Below are 13,910 nucleotides of genomic sequence, written 5' to 3'. Positions count from 1 at the left end.
ATATCCATGTATAAATTTAGCATTCAGGCAGGGCGTGGTGGCTCATGCCTGTAATCCTAGCAGGTGGAAGGATCACTTGAGCTCAGGAGTTTGAGACCAGCTTGAGCAGGAGCGAAACCCCATCTTTACAAAAAATAGAAAAGTTAGCTGGTCGTGGTACAAGTGCCTGTAATCCCAGCTACTTGGGAGGCTGAGGCAGAAGGATCACTTGAGCCAGGAGTTGGAGGTTGCAGTGAGCTATGATAACGCCACTGCACTCTACCCTGGGCGACAGAGAGATTCTGCCTCAAAAAAAAAAAAAAAAAAAAAATAGCACTCAGCCACAACTATTAACTGAACACAGTCCTTTCACTTGAATTTCATTTTAAGATTGTATATTTTAAATAATAAAATACCATAAGATCTTAGGGAAAATTGGGAATGACAGTTTCGATGCATATACATGAAGTCTTCATTACACCAACTGTCATTTTATAAGTTAAATTTTTTAAAATGGGATTTTAACAACTGCATATTTGTTTCTCCAGATGGGAAAATAAAAGGAAGCTTGAAATTGAAATTCCAAATCTACGTTTCTCCTAAAATGTCCTTCTCTTCCAGAGGAATTCTTCTCTTCCCCCACTCCCATTATTATTTCATAGGCTACTTTAAATGAAACCAAATGAGCTGTATTCCTCACCTCTGTAAACTAAAATATTAATAAAATCCTAGACTCCACCAACTGAACAGACTCCCTCTTGACCAAGGGACTCCAGAGAAACCTTAAAACTGAGTTCCCAGCTATGACGGGGTGGGAGGTCAGACAGGCCTCATTACACTCCCTTCCTCCCTAACAGCTGCCAGGCTTTCTCCCCTAAGGGCTAACAGAAACCAATCTCATCATTGCGCCTCCCTTTTTGCTGTTTTCTTGGATATGACAACTGACCAGCATTCCTTCCTACCAACCATGGACTGGTTCTGACCAGTCTTCAGGGGCTGTGCAGAGAGGGTTTCCATGTCCTCTGCTTTACTTTTTGACCCCAGAGGGCCAAAAACTCTACCCTCGGATCATGCTAAGGCCACTGTTTCTGAACGTGGATCCCGTGAAGGGGCATGAAGTTCAATTGCACATGAATATGTTTCTCCTTTCATAAATACTCATTTCTCCTCCTATAGCTTATTAAATATGTATATTCAGCCACTCCACTCAGCATAAATTCCTGCTCCTGTTGTCCCTCTTTATGAAAGATAAAGCTCTGCTTTCCAAAGTTATGAACCTTGTCATTTCTTCAGTTGACACGGCTCATGCTTGCTTTACAAATGTATTTGAAAACCAAGCCAATATATTCTAACACGCTAAAGAAACTTTTTCTTCAGTAACAACACCCTCATTGCCCATGTGTATTGGCAATTCATGGAGATCAGTCAAACCTTTATACTAGGATCTCGAAAATTTGGCTAACACAGCCGGAATGTCAATATCATGTCTAAATTTAGTTGCTAATTGGCCTATCCAATGGCCTCGTTGCCATGACTAACTAAACAATATACGTGAATGGTTAAGATTAAATCGCTTGGAAAAGAGGAAGGGATGTGGAAGGTGAAAAGAAGACATTTAATCGTTAGCTAAAGCAAAAGGAATTTGGACTCCTGAATCTGGAACCTGGACTCAAAGGGATTTCTAAAGGAAGTGATTTTGAAATCCAGGCCCTTTTAGTAGAGAAAAATCTACCAGGATTCAGAGAGCTAACAAGGATGTCATATTCTCATTTTAAATGCTACAACAGATGTTAAAAAAAAAAAAGATTTATTAAATTACCACAGCATTTCCTGGCTTGAAGATCTTAAAATGTGATTTCGGAGAGTGTCTCAGGCTGGAAACGTCCTAGATGGAGGCCACATTCTGAATCCCCATTTCTAAGAGACTCCATGCACCTACCTTGAGTTTCTCCAGCTTCATCCACAACTGGCTGCTGTAACCCCTCCTCCCCATGAGTCAGACTTCTCCCTATGATGCTTGGTATAATTCAGTAGAAATTTCATTTTCTAAATGCCTTGGTGATAACCCTGTTGAACTCACACTAAGTTTAAGATAGAACAGGGCAGGAAATTGAAGGCTTAGGACTTTGGAGCCAGACAGACACGGAGTCAACTCCCTGCTCTGCCATTTATAGCAAAATAATCTAAAGCCCCCTGGTTAAGCCTACGGGAAGGATATAATCTCTACAGCAGACAGAACACAGACTCTACGGCCAGACAACCTGGGTCCAAACCCTAACTGCACCACTTACTAGCAAGTCATTTAATCACTCTGTGTCTATTTCCTTATTTAAAAAAAGAAAGGAGAAATAATAGTGATATGGAGCAGGAATGCAGTGGGGGAGGGGGGAGCATGGAACCAAAGGAAAATCTTGAGTCCCTTCAGGGGAAGTTCCAGGCACCAGCACCTAACTAGCCTTGAAAACTGAGTTGGAATAACAGTGCTCCTCCAGCTAGCCAGAGTCATGGGGTGTTTTGGTTCTCCATGGAAACGAAAAGGTGGCATCCTAATACATGCTCTTGAGTTTTTCAGAAACCCCCACTTGATGGAAAAGGCAGATAAAGGGGAACTGAGGAATTGAACTCTAACCTTCCTTCTTCTCCTAAATTTCTCCCTGAGGGCCTGGAGAGTCACATCCATCTTAACATCCCTTCCCACTAATCCAAGAATCCCTGAATCTACCTGTGACCCACATCCCCCACTTTAGGATGTTCTACCTTTTTGGGCCAGGCCAACATATACCCTCTATGTATTGATTTACAATTTTGCCTGCCTGAAATGTGCCCCTGCCATAAAAACCCTTGCTTGTGAGTGACTATGGCCCAGAGCCATGCCCAAGAAGCCTTGAGCAAATGGACTCCTAAAAACCCTCACTTGTGAGCCATCGGGAAGTTCAGGTCTTAAGCATTAGCTGCCCATTCTCCTTGCACGCTGCCATGCAATACAAATGCCTCTTTCTGCCGCTGCAACTCTTGGCTTCAGTTTCTGGCTTTGTTACACCATGGCGTAACCAGATCCGTGAATAACCTTCCATGACCCCTATATATTTTTTATAATCCTCTCCCTTAACTAACTACTTGGGCTTTTGAGTTGTTTCTCAGAAATGATGGATTTTCTGCAAGACAAAGAAGTTGAAATTCTGAAGACCCCAAGGCAGACTTCCTGGGGCCAAGACTCACCATCCCCCTCAACCTGCCCCAAGGCACGTGGCCCCTCCTTAAAAAGCCCTGTGATCTCCATTAGTTCACGGGATGGATTTGAGGCAACTTCTCCCAGTTCTACTGACAAGATGTCTTTTGTATTAAAAATTCCTTTCTTCCTTGGTAATCCTTGTTGTCTCAATAACTGGATCTTTGTGCAAAAAGCAACTGGACCTAGGCTGAAACCCTCTTGAGGTTTTAATAACAGGGTGAGTGAAGCCCAGTTTGGTTTGGTAACAATAGTACAGTCATCCCTCAGTATGTGTGGAGGGGATTGGTTCCAGAACTCCCTTTCCAGGACCCTATGGGTATACCCAAATCCATGCATATTCAAGTCCCACAGTCAGCCCTGCAGAATCCACTTATATGAAAAGTTTACCCTCCAAATATGGAGGTTTTGCATCCCACAAATACAGTGTTTTCCATCTGCATTTAGCTGAAAAAAATCTGCATATAAATGGACCCACACAGCTCATGCCCACGTTGTTCAAGGGTGAGCTGTACTTACATCATAAGGTTGATGTGAGAATGAAATGTGCTAATATATGTAAATCACTTCATCATCTAGCACAAGGTAAGCACCTTATCAGAGTTTGATTTTAGTAGTAATAGTAGTAGTGTTATTGTCATTATTATCTAATAATTTCATATGAGATCATAAAGTACCTCACAAATAGTAAGAATTCAATTGATGGTAGGTATGATATATGTACAACTTGAGAAAATACAAAGGCAGAATATGCTTATTCTCATTCTTTTGTCAATGGAAAACAACACAAACTGCAAAATAATTTAAAGAAGTTTATTCTGAGCCAGATATGTGTGACCATGGCCCAGAGAGCCATGCCCAAGAAGCCTTGAGCAAGCGATCTCACTGTGATTGGGTTACAGTTTGGTTTCCTACACTTCAGGGAGACAGGAATTACACATAAAGTCATAAATCAATACATAGAAGGCGTATATTGGTTTGGCCCAAAAAGGCAAGACATCTCAAAGTGGGGCATTACAGGTTTTGGTGGGTTTAAAGACTCGTTGATTTGTAATTGGTTAAAGAAATGAAGCTTTGTCTGAAGGCTTGGAATGCTTTAAGTTAATATAAGGGAGTCTGTTAATCAGAGACAAGCCACCAGACATATACCCAGACTCACGTGATCTGTTCACTAAACTGATGATCCGCAGGTGTGGTTTCAACTTTGTCTTGTATAGCCTTAGGCCTGCCGATGAGTTACGAAGCAAATCTCCAAGAAGGCAAGGGGGCATGACCAGGCATGTCTGACCTCCCTTCTCATGGCCAGCAACTCAGCTTTAGGATATTTCTGGGGTCCCCTTGCCAAGAGGGGGTCCATTGAGTCAGCTGGTGGGGCTTAAGATTTTATTTTAGTTCACACTTTTAACAATACATATTTTTAGTGAGTCATAAAATGCTGGATACTGTGCTAGGTGCTGATTATAGAGTGATGCAGATAAGAGGCCAGTCCTCAACAAAGCCTCAGCCAGCAGGGAAACAAATGGACAAAAAGGAGTTTTAGGTGCTGTGACAGATATTTACACAGGATTCAGTGGAGGCCTACAGGAGGGGTTGGTGACAAGGCCATGCTGAAGATCAGGGCAGGCTCCCTAAAGGAAGTGACACTTGAGCTGAATCTTTAAATATGCATGGCACTAGCCAGATGGAGAAGACAAGGGAGGCATTCCAGGAGCGGAAACAGCCACACCCCGCATGGATGCCAAGTGCTCTTTCTGTCTTAACATGTCTGATCATATCACTCTACTTTGCTTCCGTTCTTGGCTCCCTACTGCCAAGAAGATAAAGGCTAAGCTCTCCAGCTGGTATTCAAAGCCTTGTCCCAATCTGACTCTACCCCCTACGAAGGGACATCTCTGGCCACTCCTCTTCCAGAACACTGTGTTCTAAACACTCCACATGGGCTACCACCACCACACTTTTGCTCACGCAGGTGCTTCTGCCAGACACGCCTTCCTCCCCCTCCTCCACCCGGCACCTTCATACTCTACCTTCGAGGCCCATCAAATGTTGCCTTTTGGCAAGTCTTCTCCAATCTGCCCAGGAAGGATTAATTCCTCTTCCCCCATACCTTAGGCACACTCCTCATCACATCATATCATCGTCTTCCTTGGCTCCCCTTGTCCCCCACCAATTAAAATATAAACTCCACCAGATCAGGGTTTTATTTGACTTTGTCTTCCCAGAGCTTAGCCAAACACATGGTAAACTCTCATCAACTCGAGCTGTTATTTCTCTGATGGATGCTGAGCAAATGTTCTTTGAGTCATGAAGTCAGTATAAGTAGAACTTGTTTCAGGAAGGCGTCAATGAACCTAGATCAGAGATTGTTCAAAGCAATTTTGTGTAGCATTTTCTGACTTCCTCTCTCCTGAGTCTCCCAAGCACTTGCTTTTGAAATGTACATCCAATAAGAAAAAAGTAATTGGAATAAATTATACCTTCAGAGTCCTACATCCTCATGAAACACATAGTCCTGGTTTTTGAGCTTCTCTGGCCATCTAGCAGGCACTCATGGGCTGTTAGAGATCATGACCTAGATTTTCCTGCACAATTTCTACCTATGGGCACAGAATGAAATTCATATCCTCCATAGCTTGCCAGGGACTTATGTGAGATCAGCTTGGGTTCTGCCATTAGAAGTAGAGACTTGACCCTCTGCTCCCCACAGGGAATGGTGCTAAGTGCTTCATCAATGTCGTGGGGAATGAACAACACCTACCAGGAGAAGGCCTGTGGCAGCAGAAGTAGAATAAGGCCAGGCAATACCTCCACATTATACAGCTCCGGGGGGCACCATTAATATTGTATTTTAGATAAATGCCACCCCTGGAGCGCATGGAGTATGGTAACATCCCCCTTGGAGTTGTGCAATACAGCAACACTGGTCTGGTGGACTTCAGTCAAAAGTTCTCAGCTTTTAATAAGCATCAGAATTAGATGAGGTTCTTATTAAAAGTGCAGGTTCCTAGCCCCCGAGATTCACATTTAGTAAGTCTGATATGGGCCTAAGAATCTGCATCTTAAATTGGCACACCTCCTCATCCACCACCAGGTGATAGGGCCAGTCTCCTTGGGATCAACTGCTTATTAACATTGACCTAGCAAGTACAATGCTATGAGAACAATACGATAGCTCCTAATACTTCCTCCTCCCCCACCCTCCTCAGTTTAACTTTAAATTGGTATGCATTTAAACCGGGCATGGTGGCTCACACCTGTAATCCTAGGCACTTTGGGAGGCCCAGGTGGGAGGATCAATTGAGACCTGGAGTTCAAGACCAGCTTGAGCGACATAGAGAGACCCCTGTTGAAAAATAAAACATTTGCCAGGCATGGTGGGACATGCCTGTAGTCCCAGCTACTCAGACTGAGGCAGAAAGGTTGCTTGAGCCCAGGAGTTTTAGGTTGCAGTGAGCTAAGCTGACACAGTACACTCTAGTCTAGGCAACAGAGCAAGACCTTGCCTCAAAAAAGCAAAACAAAACAAAACAAAAAAATCAGCAACATTTTTTTTCTCTCATTTGCCACATCACTAGGGTCGGGCTGCTGGGGTAGTCACATAATGTGGCCATGCTTGTAAAAAAAATTGAGATGGGCATTGTCAACTCCACACAACATGTGAACACACGCATATACAAGTAGATAACCCTCCACCTCTACCTTAGACTCCACCCTCTGCTACCACTTTCCTCTCCCAGAGGCAGCATCGGGGTTTAACTCTTCTCTGGCTTTAAGAATGTGAATATCCTCTCCCATTATAGAAATAATCTACTTGATTCCTATTTGCACTGCTCCTCTTGGCTCTTCTCACTTCCTCAGTTTATGGATCACCTCTTATCTTTCCACGATTTTCTCAGTCTACTCATCATGAGCATTGGTTGAGCATCTTCTGGGACCACCAACCTCTGGACTCACCATCTTACAAGGTGAGAGACAAGCAAAATCTCTGCTGTTCACAATACTGTTGGGTATCACCACTTGCCACAATAATTGATATACTAGGTGACGGTGTCGGGCCGATCTGGTTTTTGCCTACCCAGCACGTCTTCCCCCTTCTTGTCACAAGAACCCAACTTTCTTTTGGGTTCCAACTGTCCATCTTCCACCGGGCTGGTTCTGGTGGGACTTTGAGCTGTGACGGCTCCCCAAGCAGAAGCATTGGTTGAGGGGTGTGCTCTGGCCCGAGCTAGACCAATCTAACTCTCTCCCAAGAATCCGAATCTTGAGCAGAGGAACATAGGATGGAAAGTTGCTGGAGCTGAGCCATCCTAAGGCCAGCGCCCAAAAGAGCCTGTCCATGAAATCTCCAGAACTTTCCTGGGTACTTCTTTCCAGATGCCTCCTTTGAGTCTGTAAAGCTCTGCAGTTTCCTTTCAATACATCCCATTTTACTCAAATTAACCTGAATGGGTTTTTAACTGTAACCAGAGAAATGTAACTTACATAGTGACTAATAAATATAGTAATTAATGAATGCATCTTCAGAGACCAACCTAGAAGTGCAAACTAAAATATCCGGTTCTTCCACAGTTATCATATTCATTCTCATGTCCTTTGACTTTTTAAAGTGGTGGTTTCCAAAATGGAAGAGTCCCACAACTTATAAAAATCAAATTGAAATCTGAATGTTCTTTGAAAGTACTCAGCTTCCATTCCAGTTCCAGTTGTTCCTGTACATAGACAGCAAAAAAAATGTATGCTTATAGGGAGGTCTTTTGAGTTTTGTTTGATCGTTTTTTTCAATTTTGGAAAATATAATGCAGTAAAAATAAAGCTTGATCTTCATGGCTTGGGGGCTCATCATTTTTGCGACTTGTCACATGCTGGGGAGATGTTCGGGTTGGAAGGGCAGGTCTCTTTCTCTGAGCTAAGGAATTTAATGGATCCAGTATTCTCACACCCCTCCCCCATACTATTCATAATCCTTCCTAAGGGAGAAAATGGACTCTCACTCGGATTACTTTAATTAGCGTTCTTGGCAAGTCTTAATTTCACAGGCCAAGATTCATCCTGTAGAAAAACACATTTCACTGCTAGTGGATGACAAGTTGCTGCTTCAGGGGAGCCCCAGAGAAGCTCCTTGGCAGGCGTATTGACTTATAATTATTTCCTAGAAAACTATTTAAAATCTCCACCCATTGCTTTAAATAGCACTTTTCAAAAATGAAGCCTTTATCCCTTGACAGGAAAAACAGTTAAGGCAATTCCCCAGACCCCAAGTTCGAGGGAAAGATGATTTGGCTAGAAGACCATATATTCAGCTTTAAAAATATATATTTAATTTTAACTACTTTGCCATTATTTATCTATTTCTCTATGGACATCAGGCGGTTTTTCTAGGCTCCGCATGTAGACCCATAAGTACCATGTTTAGATTGCTTCATTCTGACATTCTCTCAATACCATGTTGCCTTATTCTTATGATAAATTCCATCTATTATCTTCCATACTTGCTACCAGTTGCCAAGGAAACTTTTCTTCCTTGTGTGTACCATAGAATTTTATTGTATCTTTCAAAAAAAAACACAAACTCTTTGGGGGCAATGGTGCTTTATATTTTTCGTTCTTATTAAATAACAGGAAGGAAAACAGTTTCTAATCCTCAATGAGGAAAAGTTTCAGCAAAACATGGAAATGGTTATCTTAAAACATGTTTTGCCACATGGGTTGAGAGAGGGGTTTGGAAGTACTAGTTAATGGACCAGCTCACATATGAAATAATGGGGGATCTTCTTAAAAAACACAAATCCTTAGGCCTTGCCTACTCCATTAAGCCAGACTCACTTGAATAAAAATCTGAGTTTATTTGAAAGAATGAAGTGGAGGTAGGTGTGCTACATAAAAATGTATCCAAGATACAGTGGCCTGGAAAAGCAAGTTACAGAACAGTAAACAAAGAATCATCTTTGTGGAAAAAGTATAATATGCATGTGATTGTATTATGTATGGAAGTTTCTGGAAGGCAGGACACAAGAACATATCCACAATGGGGTTATTTTAGGAAGTGCAAAGCAGAGAGGGGATATACTTTCTACTTTTCACCCTTTGGTACTGTTTGAATTATCTTAACCAAAAGCATGTACTACTTTTACAATTGAAATTAATCATTCAACAGTGAAAAATATGTTACAAGCTTCCCAAGGGATTCTGATAATCAGCCAGTTTCAGGGACCATTGCACCAGGCAAATGAGATAAAAATCCATTAGTTTAATTCCTCAATTAAAGGAATTGAGCTTCCTCTCAAGATGCAAGATCTTCCAATTATTCTGTAACTACCCGGCCTCAAGCAATGTTGACACCTGCTAGCACTTGTCTGCACAGCAAGTAATAAAGGAGAGAAGAAATGCTGGGGGCAAAACGAAACGCTCATGTTGAAATTTGGAGGTGGAAACATTATAGGCTGGGGAGGAAGCGAAGACTTACAACCCCTCTTACAGAGACAGCAGACAGGAAAACTAAATTTCTACCTATCATCTTACACTTCCAATACATAAAGTGCTTTGTCTCACTTCCCTTAATGAAAGGATCCATAAATCAAGTTAAAATTTTACTGCTTTAGTTCCCTCCTGAAAAATTTAAGTTTTGGTCAGGCGTGGTGGCTCACGCCTATAATCCTAACACTTTGGGAGGCAGAGGAGGGAGGATTCCTTGAGCTCAGGAGTTCGAGACCAGCCTGAGCAAGAGCGAGATCCCCATCTCTACTAAAAATAGAAAAATTAGCCAGATGTGGTTGCCCGTGTCTGTAGTCCCAACTACTCAGGAGGCTAAAGTAGGAGGATTGCCTGAGCCCAGGAGTTTGAGATTGCAGTGAGCTATGATGATGCTGCTGCACTTTAGCCAAGGGTGACAGAGTCAGATTCTGTCTTAAAAAAAAGAAGAAAAGAAAAATTAAAATTTTGATTGTCCAGTGGCCAATATACTGAGCACTATTATTATACATTGTAATCATTTATCATTTCAATGTAGGTATTAGTGAAATAGGCCGAAGTCAACTCCAAATGGAATATTCTTTAGTATTCCTCAATGGTAAAGTCTCACTGCCACTAGCCAAAGAAACAAGAATTTCCTGCTCTTTAGATTGTGGCTTTGCAACACCAGCTTTCATGCTCTTGCTCTCCTTCATCCTCCTCCATGCAGGACTTGGCTCAACACCCTGTCATGAGATGAAGGCAAATTTATAAGCACGTAAAGAAATCTCAGGACAGAAATTCCTACAGGCAGGAATTTATAAAGATACAAATGATTCTCAAGTCACGCTCTCCATCAGAACAACATGTGGTATGATGGCCACACCCAGAAATTTTGATTCAATAAGGTGGTGACTGGACCCAAGAATATGAATTTTAGCCAGCACCCCAAGTGATTCTCATGGTCCCGTTAGGGGAGCCATTAGAGTGAACAATAGTTCTGAACTGAGAGTCAGCATACTTAGATTATAGCCTGAGATCTGGTGCTGTCGCAGTTACTTGGGGCAAGTCATATCACCCCACTGTGCCTTAGTTTTCTCCCTGTTGAATGAAGGATTAGATTACCTTGATCTCTGAGGTCTCTTCAACCTCTAAACTTTTATGATACTATAAACTAACACAGGGATAAGGCAGTTATGCAAACTCTCCATATTGCTTCCTAGTTCTGCAGTTGTTTCTGTTACCATTTAATGCAAGAATATTCTTTATGGGGGCTCTTCTGGAAAGCAAGTAATTAAGTCCTTTTCATTAGGTGCCTCTAAGTGTTATTTTCAAGGCCAGACCAGGCTAGATTAAACACTGCCCTGAAGTGCTTAATCACTTCAATCATTAATAATTCAATAATCCCCAATGGGCCTCCCAGCCATGAAAATCTCTTTGAACTGGTGTCTCTCTCCTGGCATTGTCTGGTCACTTGGGTAAATTCCAGTTATCAGCTTCTCCAGCTGGGTGGCTATAATGATCTAATCATGCTTTGGCAGATGCTAGTCACTGACCCAACCTTCATCCCTACCCCCACTGTTTGTTCCTACTAAGAGAAGCTCAACTTTTTTCAGGGCAACTGAAAATATCCGATTTCTCAGTTTTCTTTGCAGCTATGGATTGTTCCTGTCACACGGTTCTGTCCAATGAGATACAGGTAGGAGTCTCCAAGGAAGCCATCTTTTCCTGAATAAAAAGCCAAATCCTTTTGCCCCTTTGTTCTCCCCTCTCCCTTTTTTGGCCTTGAATTTGGATGTGAGACCCAGAGGTGCAGCAATCATATTGAAACCCCAAGATAAGATGTGTGAGGACAAAAGCCTACATGTTCAGGATGGGAAAATGGAAAGATAGACGATGTTGGGACCCTGATGGTATTATTGAGCCATCGTACCAGCCCTGGACTGCCTACCCCCAGACATGAGGCAAATAGACCTCTGTGTTTAAGCTACAAAGTAGGGTTTTCTGTTATTTGTGGACTCCCAAAAAATGCACAACTCCTTGGTTGGCCAATGTGGTCCCTCACCCTCATTTAAGTGTCATGCCTGCTGACCACAAGTTTTTCTAAAAAGTTTTTTTTTTCTTTTTTCCACCCTTGTTTCCAAAAACTCATTACATCTTTACACTTTTAACTTTGGGAACATCTCAATAGTCACACGAACTTTGTCCTGTCTTTTTCCATAATTAATATTTTCAGGATGTAAACATGCCTAAATATGAGATGCCTACATATAGATTGCTTTATTATAAAACAAGTTATAATCCGCAATAAAGTGAAAAGGTTTACAGACAGCTTCAAAATTGTCAGGCTTCTAGCAATCATTAACTCATCAATTTATTCATTCATTAAGCAAATGCTTGTTGCATATATAATCTGCTGAGCAGAGTCATGTGCTAAGCACTAAAGCACATTCAAAGGGAGTAAGGTCCAACTTCTCCCCTGGAGTCAGGGCATAAAAGATAGACAAGCCTGAAACTGTTATGTAAGGATGCAAAGACAGCAGGTGATCAAGCTCCAAATGAGAGAATTTTGCCAAAAATTTATTATCATTCAGAGAAGATGGAAATTACACTGGTTGAAACAGTTTTCTAGACAATTTCTTTTTCTAAACAAATGTTTGCTTCAGCAAATGGAGCTTTTTGGATAAATTTTTTTCAAGGGCAAATAGCAAATATATTTTGGAACACTAAGAGGGTTATGTATAAAAACAGAGAGAGTCAGAAAGTATTTGTAGAAAAAAGCAAATGTTTTCATGTTCAGCCCTCAGGCCCAAATGTCTCATTATTATTCCCGAAAGACACATTAAACCTTAAGTAAATATGAAGCTGGATTCCAAATCATTCCTGCCAACTAAAACTCATGGTGATGCAAACGATTTTATTATCATATCCTGTTTTTGTCTGTACTGTGCACTTCACCAACGAGAGTGTAATCACATGGAAAAGACTGGCACTTAGCTGAGCCCCCCCGGTGCTAAACACAATGCCTTCTCAAATCTGGGGAGCGAGAACACCTCTCGAATCAACTCACAAAGATACTGTATGTGAAAGCTACCAAAGGCAGAGAAAGTGCTGTAGAAATAAAGCTGTATAATTGCTGTCAGATAAGTATGGAAATAGAACACAGCAAAAACTTTTCACACTGTCTTTAGTTTTATTTCATTTTTAATGGACACATAATTGTATGTATTTGTGGGGTATGGTGTGATGTTTTCATACATGTATACATTGCATAATGATCGAATCTGGGTGATTAGTATATCCACCACTGCAAACATTTGCCATTTGTTTGTGATGAGAACATTCAATATTCTCTCTTCTGGCTATTTTGAAATGTACATTACTGTTAACTATAGTCACCCTGCTGTGTAATAGAACACCAGAACTTATTGCTCCTATCTAACTGTAACTATGCATTGATTGATCAACCTCTTCCCGTCCCCTCCTCCCTACTCTCCCCAGCCTCTGGAAACCACTATTCCATTCTCTACTTCTATGAGATCAACTTTTTCAAATTCCACATCTGAGTAAGATTCTGTGGTATTTGTCCTTCTGTTCTTGGCTCATTACATTTAACATAATGTCTTCTAGGTTCATCTATGTTTTCGAAAATGACAAGACTTCATTCTATTAGGTCATTAAATATAAAATGTCAGATTCCAAATCAAAAGTGTAATTTATTATATCTCAAACAAGAAGCAGTACAATTAATCAAAGTGTGTGCCTAGCTATCAACACAGTGTTGCCATCTTAATGGTGCTTATGCCAGCAGTGAAGCAGCCTGGAGAGTGAGTGGTGATGAAATTGCCAAAGGCATTTTCCACGGCTTGTTGAGAATTGAATATTTTTTCCTTGCAAGAAGTGGTCCAAAGCCTGGAAGAAGCGGTAGTCAGTTGGTGCAAGGTCTGGTGAACACAGTGGATGACAGAGAGTTTCCAAGTCCAGCCTCTGTAGTTTGGGCAGCGTTGTTTGTGCGACATGTGGTCGAGTGTTGTCTTGCAAGAGGATTGGCCTGTCTCTATTGACCAATCTCAGCTGCTTAATCGCAAGCATCCTCATCATTTCATCCAATTGGTTGCAGTAGACATCCACTGTTATCGACTGACCAGGTTTCATGAAGCTGTAGTGAGTAATACCAGTGCTGGACCACCAAACAGACACCATTAGCTTTTTTTTTTTTTTTATGAATATTCGGTTTTGGACTGTGTTTTGGCAC

Source organism: Eulemur rufifrons, chromosome 16 (assembly GCF_041146395.1).
Source record: "Eulemur rufifrons isolate Redbay chromosome 16, OSU_ERuf_1, whole genome shotgun sequence".
NCBI classification, from domain to species: domain Eukaryota; kingdom Metazoa; phylum Chordata; class Mammalia; order Primates; family Lemuridae; genus Eulemur; species Eulemur rufifrons.
Note: the sequence above shows the minus strand (reverse complement) of the source record.